The sequence below is a fragment of the Gymnodraco acuticeps genome, unplaced genomic scaffold (genome assembly GCF_902827175.1).
Source record: "Gymnodraco acuticeps unplaced genomic scaffold, fGymAcu1.1, whole genome shotgun sequence".
NCBI classification, from domain to species: domain Eukaryota; kingdom Metazoa; phylum Chordata; class Actinopteri; order Perciformes; family Bathydraconidae; genus Gymnodraco; species Gymnodraco acuticeps.
The window spans coordinates 95,505-105,692 of record NW_022990685.1 but is presented as its reverse complement, the minus strand read 5'-3'; positions in this window follow the sequence as shown (position 1 = coordinate 105,692).

Below are 10,188 nucleotides of genomic sequence, written 5' to 3'. Positions count from 1 at the left end.
AGTATTTTATTTTCAGAAATGTTTAAGGTTTTACATACATAAAAAGTGTATCTTACAGTTCCTTTTGTGAGAGAATTACACACAAATCTGCAGAGTGTCACTAAAAAGTTTTACACAGGGATTGACATTCTGTATGGGGGTTTCACACGGACACAAAGTTTACTTCATTATCTACTTTTTCAGCTTTTATACACAAAAGTGTATCTTTCAGTAACTTTTCTCAGAGAATTTAAGCATAAATCTGTCAAATGTTCAAAACAACCTTGTTTCACTGAAATAGCCTCAAAATCACAAACTGCCATTAAGAGTCAGATTCTTAACCAAATCTACTAATACAAAGTACTTAATTATCTACTTTTCAGCTTTTATACACAAAAGTGTATCCTTCAGTAACTTTATCAGAGAATTTAAGCATACATCTGTCAAAGATTCTTAAATTCTCTGAGAAAGTTACTGAAAGATACACTTTTGTGTATAAAAGCTGAAAAGTAGATAATGAAGTACTTTGTGTCCGTAGATTTCGTTAAGAATCTTTGACAGATTTATGCTTAAATTCTATGAGAAAGTTACTGAAGGATACACTTTTGTGTATAAAAGCTGAAAAGTAGATAATGAAGTACTTTGTGTCCGTAGATTTCGTTAAGAATCTTTGACAGATTTATGCTTAAATTCTCTGAGAAAGTTACTGAAGGATACACTTTTGTGTATAAAAGCTGAAAAGTAGATAATTAAGTACTTTGTATTAGTAGATTTGATTAAGAATCTGACTCTTAATGGCAGTTTGTGATTTTGAGGCTATTTCAGTGAAACAAAGTTGTTTTGAACATTTGACAGATTTATGCTTAAATTCTCTGAGAAAGTTACTGAAAGATACACTTTTGTGTATAAAAGCTGAAAAAGTAGATAATGAAGTAGACTTTGTGTCCGTGTGAAACCCCCATACAGAATATCAGTCCCTGTGTAAAACTTTTTAGTGACACTCTGCAGATTTGTGTGTAATTCTCTCACAAAAGGAACTGTAAGATACACTTTTTATGTATGCAAAACCTTAAACATTTCTGAAAATAAAATACTTTATCTGAATACATTTTCTTTAGAGGCACTTTTTGATTTTAACACTGTTTCGATGAAACACAGCAGTCTTGATAACTTGACATGACTAACATTACTTTTCTAAAATATATGTTTTATGAAGCGTTACTTTGATTTCTTCATGTTATTTTGAACACATTACTTTTTCATATTTTTTCAACATACTGTGATATTTAGTTTTTTGTCTTTCTCTCCTTTTTCCATTATACTTTACTGAAGGATACACTTTTCTTTTTTAAAAGCTGACCACTACCATGAAAGTACTCTGTTTTATTAGATTCCGTAAAGCATCTGACTCTAAATGGCAGTTTGTGATTTTGAGGCTATTTCAGTGAAACAAGGCTGTTTTTTGAAACATTTGGCATATTTATGCTTAAATTCTCTGAGAAAGTTACTGAAAGATACACTTTTGTGTATAAAAGCTGAAAAGTAGATAATGAAGTACTTTGTGTCCGTAGATTTCGTTAAGAATCTTTGACAGATTTATGCTTAAATTCTCTGAGAAAGTTACTGAAGGATACACTTTTGTGTATAAAAGCTGAAAAGTAGATAATTAAGTACTTTGTATTAGTAGATTTGATTAAGAATCTGACTCTTAATGGCAGTTTGTGATTTTGAGGCTATTTCAGTGAAACAAAGTTGTTTTGAACATTTGACAGATTTATGCTTAAATTCTCTGAGAAAGTTACTGAAAGATACACTTTTGTGTATAAAAGCTGAAAAAGTAGATAATGAAGTAGACTTTGTGTCCGTGTGAAACCCCCATACAGAATATCAGTCCCTGTGTAAAACTTTTTAGTGACACTCTGCAGATTTGTGTGTAATTCTCTCACAAAAGGAACTGTAAGATACACTTTTTATGTATGCAAAACCTTAAACATTTCTGAAAATAAAATACTTTATCTGAATACATTTTCTTTAGAGGCACTTTTTGATTTTAACACTGTTTCGATGAAACACAGCAGTCTTGATAACTTGACATGACTAACATTACTTTTCTAAAATATATGTTTTTTAGAAGCGTTACTTTGATTTCTTCATGTTATTTTGAACACATTACTTTTTCATATTTTTTCAACATACTGTGATATTTAGTTTTTTGTCTTTCTCTCCTTTTTCCATTATACTTTACTGAAGGATACACTTTTCTTTTTTAAAAGCTGACCACTACCATGAAAGTACTCTGTTTTATTAGATTCCGTAAAGCATCTGACTCTAAATGGCAGTTTGTGATTTTGAGGCTATTTCAGTGAAACAAGGCTGTTTTTTGAAACATTTGGCATATTTATGCTTAAATTCTCTGAGAAAGTTACTGAAAGATACACTTTTGTGTATAAAAGCTGAAAAGTAGATAATGAAGTACTTTGTGTCCGTAGATTTCGTTAAGAATCTTTGACAGATTTATGCTTAAATTCTCTGAGAAAGTTACTGAAGGATACACTTTTGTGTATAAAAGCTGAAAAGTAGATAATTAAGTACTTTGTATTAGTAGATTTGATTAAGAATCTGACTCTTAATGGCAGTTTGTGATTTTGAGGCTATTTCAGTGAAACAAAGTTGTTTTGAACATTTGACAGATTTATGCTTAAATTCTCTGAGAAAGTTACTGAAAGATACACTTTTGTGTATAAAAGCTGAAAAAGTAGATAATGAAGTAGACTTTGTGTCCGTGTGAAACCCCCATACAGAATATCAGTCCCTGTGTAAAACTTTTTAGTGACACTCTGCAGATTTGTGTGTAATTCTCTCACAAAAGGAACTGTAAGATACACTTTTTATGTATGCAAAACCTTAAACATTTCTGAAAATAAAATACTTTATCTGAATACATTTTCTTTAGAGGCACTTTTTGATTTTAACACTGTTTCGATGAAACACAGCAGTCTTGATAACTTGACATGACTAACATTACTTTTCTAAAATATATGTTTTTTAGAAGCGTTACTTTGATTTCTTCATGTTATTTTGAACACATTACTTTTTCATATTTTTTCAACATACTGTGATATTTAGTTTTTTGTCTTTCTCTCCTTTTTCCATTATACTTTACTGAAGGATACACTTTTCTTTTTTAAAAGCTGACCACTACCATGAAAGTACTCTGTTTTATTAGATTCCGTAAAGCATCTGACTCTAAATGGCAGTTTGTGATTTTGAGGCTATTTCAGTGAAACAAGGCTGTTTTTTGAAACATTTGGCATATTTATGCTTAAATTCTCTGAGAAAGTTACTGAAAGATACACTTTTGTGTATAAAAGCTGAAAAGTAGATAATGAAGTACTTTGTGTCCGTAGATTTCGTTAAGAATCTTTGACAGATTTATGCTTAAATTCTCTGAGAAAGTTACTGAAGGATACACTTTTGTGTATAAAAGCTGAAAAGTAGATAATTAAGTACTTTGTATTAGTAGATTTGGTTAAGAATCTGACTCTTAATGGCAGTTTGTGATTTTGAGGCTATTTCAGTGAAACAAGGTTGTTTTGAACATTTGACAGATTTATGCTTAAATTCTCTGAGAAAAGTTACTGAAAGATACACTTTTGTGTATAAAAGCTGAAAAAGTAGATAATGAAGTAGACTTTGTGTCCGTGTGAAACCCCCATACAGAATGTCAATCCCTGTGTAAAACTTTTTAGTGACACTCTGCAGATTTGTGTGTAATTCTCTCACAAAAGGAACTGTAAGATACACTTTTTATGTATGCAAAACCTTAAACATTTCTGAAAATAAAATACTTTATCTGAATACATTTTCTTTAAAGGCACTTTTTGATTTTAACACTATTTCAATGGAGCAATCCAGTTTTGTTGACATTAATGCTTTATTCTCTTTTCTAGTGTTACTAAGATACTTTTAGTTACACTTTAATGGATGCAAACCTTTTTAACCGGGTAAAATATTCATTAATTTGTAAGGAATTCGTTTTCTTTATGTTTGTGATTTTAACACTGTTTCGATGAAACACAGCAGTCTTGATAACTTGACATGACTAACATTACTTTTCTAAAATATATGTTTTTTAGAAGCGTTACTTTGATTTCTTTCATGTTATTTTGAACACATTACTTTTTCATATTTTCAACATACTGTGATATTTTGTTTTTTGTCTTTCTCTCCTTTTCCATTATATTTTTTGAAAAACTACATAGTGATTTCTAGCAAAATACAACATGCAACTAATACATTATACAAAATTACGACTTTTTGCGATATTTTAAACACAATATACTTGTACCTTTTTTTTTTTTTTTACAGGGCTTCAAGATATTTTGCATGTCATGCATAAACACGGTGTCGTCTTTCTTGAAACTGACGTGCTGTCCATTTTACAAAACAAGTTATGTTTTCTGCTTCTTCATCCTCTGAATTTTCCTCCCCCGTCCCCCTTCCTTCACCCCTCACCAACAACAATCAAGGTGGATCTGTGAAATGAAACACCTCTTCCCAAAGCGTGACTTCCCTATTGAGGGCATGCGTCTAGGGCAGTAGGGTCTAAATCGATTGGCCAGATATACTAACATGCAGAACGTACGGTATGTTTGAAAAAGACTAACCATTTATCCAGTTCAAGCTGTCTTTAAGATGTGACATCGCGCACTGACTATTTCCCGTAAAATCGTGACAAACTATTACTTATTCTTAAATTTGATCTCTTGCTGCATGGTTGAAAATGATGGATGAAAAATAACTTTTTTAAAAAGAGTCAAGTTTTTCAAGATCAGATACAGGTCAAGAAAATGCATAGAGGAGGTATGGTGCTGGCTCATTAGCCCTCTCACTCTTCTTAGAATGATCCTGTGCAATTATAGTTAATAAAAATAATTACACATTAGTTCACAAATCCATATACTAAAAGAGAATATCCTTAGGTATCACTATTAAAAAACTAAATAAGATCTTTTGAAAATAACCTCTTTGCAAAAACAGATACTTATTTAGCAGTTTCACAAAAACTTGAAAAGAAAACATCCTTAGCCAGCACACACCATTTAAAACAGACCCTGAATCAAATCTAAAGAGGATAATAACGTTTTAGATGTCTTGGTGAGTGAAAATTAATGGCTGTTTTTATTTAATTTGCGCTTATTTCTACCTAATTCCACCCCCCACTATCTGCCTGCGTCATAGCCCGGAAGGGGGGAGAGGCTAGGAGGGGGCTGGTAGACAGTCTCACCTAACTTCATTCCTCTCACAGAGAGTGTCTTAATTAACATTTACACCCCGGCTATCTCAACCCCCCCACATCTGGGTGTGTGTGTGTGTGTGTGTGTGTGTGTGTGTGTGTGTGTGTGTGTGTGTGTGTGTGTGTGTGTGTGAATTGTTCTTTAAGGTAGGGGTTAGATAATTTGGAGAATTTGCAGTCAAACCAGGGAAAATCTGCCACTTCCTCACAGAGCCCCTCCTCCAACACACATGAACGCGCATGACCAAAAGGGGGCGCGAGATAAGTTTGTGCACAGAGACCCCCGCATTGCTGCTGCTGCATTCGTTTGACTGACGCTCCGGACGGATGCGGTAAGCTGACTGATTAACCCCCATTCGAGGCGTCTCTTGGCCATTTTTCTTTTTTGAAAAGGTGAATGGAATTGCTGTCTTTTTAATTAGTTTGCGCATATTTCTAATTCCACCCCCCACTATCTGCCTGCGTCATAGCCCGGAAGGGGGGAGAGGCTAGGAGGGGGCTGGTAGACAGTCTCACCTAACTTCAAGAGACACCTAAATTAACATCAGAGGTTTATAACACCTCATAGATTAGACTTCATAATTAGATTATACAACTATGAGGGGGCAGGGGGCCAGACAGCATAAAGAGACTTAATCAACACCTAAATTAACATCAGAGGCTTATAACACACCGGTGTGAAGTCACACCGGTGTGTTATAACACCTCCCGTCAAAGGACTAGACTTCATAATTATACAACTCTGAGGGGACAAGGGGGCAGACAACACAAAGAGACTTAATCAACACATCAAAGAATTAGACAACAAAAGCGCTAGCCCCGGGCTTTTCACATGACACAAAAGGATCTCTAACAAAGGGACTACACAGGGGGGCATTTCACACCTACGTGTGATGTACCTCACCCCTCACATCAAAGGATCTCACACCTAGTGTGAGATCCACCTCGAACAATGGGAGGCGGGACTTAGCTCATTAACATAAGTAGGGAGAGGTGTGACCTGTCACACCACCTGTCACTTTTTTGATTGAAAGGGCATGTGTATAACTACTCCCATGTGACCTGACCACGGATGATCATGAGCCAAGGACATCACCTGAGAACGATAGGCTGTTGGCACGACAACCTGATAAATTGCAAAGGAGTCTGACTCCTCACAGGCATCACTAATCCAGCGACGCATTAATAGGCCATCTTCCATAATGTAGGCCATCTTCTTTGACTTGGCCTCTTCCTGACTGATAACAGAAGAGAGACATTTAGAAAGTGTTTCATCACTTAACTGGGCTGCCATGAATTCTTCCCGAGTGGCAGGCAGTTGTACAAGCTCTGAGCTGTTACTGGGTGATCCAGCACCAGCAGACCGGGCCTCCTCTGGCAGTCGGTCCGACACAGTCATGTCTTCAAGAAACTGCCCTGTAGCAAGAAAATAATCAGTCCAAGTCCTCTCCGTATTTCTTTGACTGGGCCCTTGTAATCAATCAATCAATCAATCAATGTTTATTTATATAGCCCAATATCACAAATGTTACATTTGTCTCAGTGGTCTTCACAGTGTGTACAGAATATCAGTATGACAATACGAAACCCTCTGTCCTTAGACCCTCACATCGTACAAGGAAAAACTTCCGGAGAAAACCCACAGTTTAAAGGGAAAAATGGGAGAAACCTCAGGGAGAGCAACAGAGGAGGGATCCCTCTCCCAGGACGGACAGACGTGCAATAGATGCCGTGTGTAAATTGAAAAGATAATACATTTGCAACATAGGTAGTCCAAATGTTTGGAAATGCATGTGTGTATAATAGGAAGATGAATCCACGAGGATATCCATCCAGGACCTATGATCCAGGACCACAGCCACGACTCAAGATCCAGGGAAATTTGGGGAAGCTGGGTTAATCGGAACATGAGAGTACACAGGTATAGACAGAGAGAAGGAAGAAGTAAGATGTCCCCCGACAAACTAAGCCTTGTAACAACACAAGCAGGAAAGATTTCGGGAGGTACTTCAGCTGATTTCTCTGCGTCTAAACTTAGATCAGGAGAATCAATGACCTCAGGTACTGGCTTAACTTTGCCCCCAGCCAAGTAATTACTGAGGATGAAATCAACACCTTTGATGGGCAAGGAAGGGAGGACAGCTACTTTAAAGAATCCTTTGACAAGAGATGAGTGAATATAAACATTGTGCAAAGGAGCCGCAACTAGTGTCATGCCTACCACTTGAACAACAGCACTTGATCCACATGATGATCTGGAGGTTAAAGGTAAGATGCCTTCTCTAATAATGGACTGAGAACCTCCTGTGTCCCTAAGTACCTGTACTGGCAGCTGGTCTTTAGGATCCCCTGTTAAAGAAACAAAGCCCTTTGAAATAAAGGGTTTGAAACAGGGATCAGGTACATCATCTTCCTGGGACATTTCTATGTCTGATAGGGAAACTCCTTTAATGAGTCCCATGCCTTTTGGCCTTTGAAAGCGTTGCGAAAATTGTTGCTTACGCTTTAAGAAATGACACCCTGAAATAAGGTGTCCTGTTTTATGGCAGTAGTTACACTCACGGGGCCCCCGTGGAGGTGATGGTGGTCCTCTAGACCAGTGTTTTTCAAAGTGGGGGCCCCGACCCCCTGGGGGGCCGCCAGGGGGCGCCAGGGGGGTCACGCAAAGTTTGAGGGAAAGGGGAATTTTTTTCTTTTTTTAAGGTTACATTTATTTTTATTTTTTAGATGTTATAAATAACTGCATATCTATCAATCTATGTGTCCTTTGATGCCAATCTTTTAATATTTAATAATATATATATTTTTTTTAATCACACGACTGCCCTTCAAGCCAATCAGAATCGAGCTGCCACTACTGAGAGTGAAACTGAGTATCTGCTCAGCTTTTGGAGCAAGCTAGTGAATATTTCGCTCTGCAGCTGGATGAGAGCACGGATGTAGCAAATATTGATATAAATTGATATAAATATTAACAATAAACATAAATATGTTTATTGTTAATATTACTGTTGAATATTATATATAAATAGCTTTCAAAAATGCTAAAAATATATGTTAATTGTTCATATTACTGTTCAAAATTATATATTATAAAAACAGAAATCACTTTAAAAATGCTTTAAAATATGTTTACTGTTGATATTACTGTTTAATATTGTGTTAAGAATGTTTATAACAGAAGACACAATGAATGTAATGAATGACAAACAAAATAATACAAAACATTTTTTGAAGAATAACTGATTATTAATTATTAATACAAATATATATATTAAGAAAATGTATTAAGCTGTATGATTAATTTGTCATATTTTCCATCATAATGTACTAATCATTTAAAAAAAAATTGCAACAGGGGGGTCCCCGCCAGAGGATAATGCTATATGGGGTCCTTGGCATGGCAAAGTTTGGGAACCCCTGCTCTAGACCAGTGGTTCCCAAACGGTGTGCCGCGGCACACTGGTGTGCCGTGAGGCAAGTCCGGGTGTGCCGTGGGATTTTGTGACAATCATACGTTATCATTGCAATATACAACTACACAAAAATAATAATTTTTTTATTTACTATATCAGTACTTTGTAGGTTTATATGTACGTAATCTGCGCGATTTGCGCGTCCACATCTCCACGTGCAGTGCTGCATAAACATGGCTGAGTAAGCGATAATTTTCGAGTGGTGGAGGTTTGCCCATTATTTTGAGTTCGTCCGAATGATAGACAGGAATGCGACGGTGAGGTGCAAACTGTGTCCAGGCCAGAAGCTGTTATCCACTGCTGTAAACACCACGTCAAACCTCAACACACACCTGCAAAGAACACATGCTAAGGTGAAGCTACCACACACGCTATTTGTTGTTTGTTTATATCACGTAGTCTGTTCTTCTTCTCTGTCTTCCGGTTGTTGCCTGTTTTGAATGACAAATACACACTACCGCCGCCTGCTGGTAAGGAAAGTGTTGCCACTCACGCATGCTCAGTTCGTACGTGCTCGGCGAGTAAAGTAACGAGTTACTTTATGTAGATAGTAACGAAGTAGTGTAATATATTACTTTTTAAAAAAAAGTAATATGTAACATATTATATTTTTTTAGTAACGACCCCATCTCTGGAGTTGGCGATCTCTACTCTAATTTATATGAACAACAGGAGGTCACAGCTCTCTGTTGAACAGGACTTGCGAGTGGCCCTCTCCTCAGTGCCACCAAGGATTACAAAATTCTGAGCGTCCCGACAGGCACATGTATCTCACTAATTTGTAAGTCGGAAAAAATATTTACAATAGCACGTTTCAATGCTGATTGCTGAAATGTTACATTTATAATTTGTAGTTCAGGACCATGGGCAACTTCCTTGCATTGACAGTTCTCTGTGCTGAATTTCTGCTGAGTTTCCTTTGCCTCATTTTTTATTTTGTGACCTGTCTGGTTTAAATGAGTGTGTTGCTGCTTTGATGAAGCCTAATTTGATAAAGTTTCAAATTAATTTCTGAAATATTTCGTTAATAAATATTTCATGAGTAATATAGTTGTCGTTGTTACATTTTATTTGGCATTAGTAAATAATTATGCACATTTACAGATATTTTACATGATATGAGTGATAACACGTGTTATAAGGGCTATTTTGCACAATAGGTGTGCCTTGAGATTTTTTACTTGTCCTTTGGTGTGCCTTGGGCACAAAAAGTTTGGGAACCACTGCTCTAGACCTTTCAAAAGTTGTTGGGCCAAGATCAGGTCTTCCGGTTTGTGATATTGAAGCTTTATCTGGGCGCAAGGGTGAAGAAAACACAGTCTTGTGAGTGAGCATAAATTAATCCGCTAAAACAGCTGCCTTAGCCAGTGAAGTTACCTTCTGTTCATTTAAGAATATCACCATCCTTTCAGGCAAATAATTCTTAAAATCTTCCAA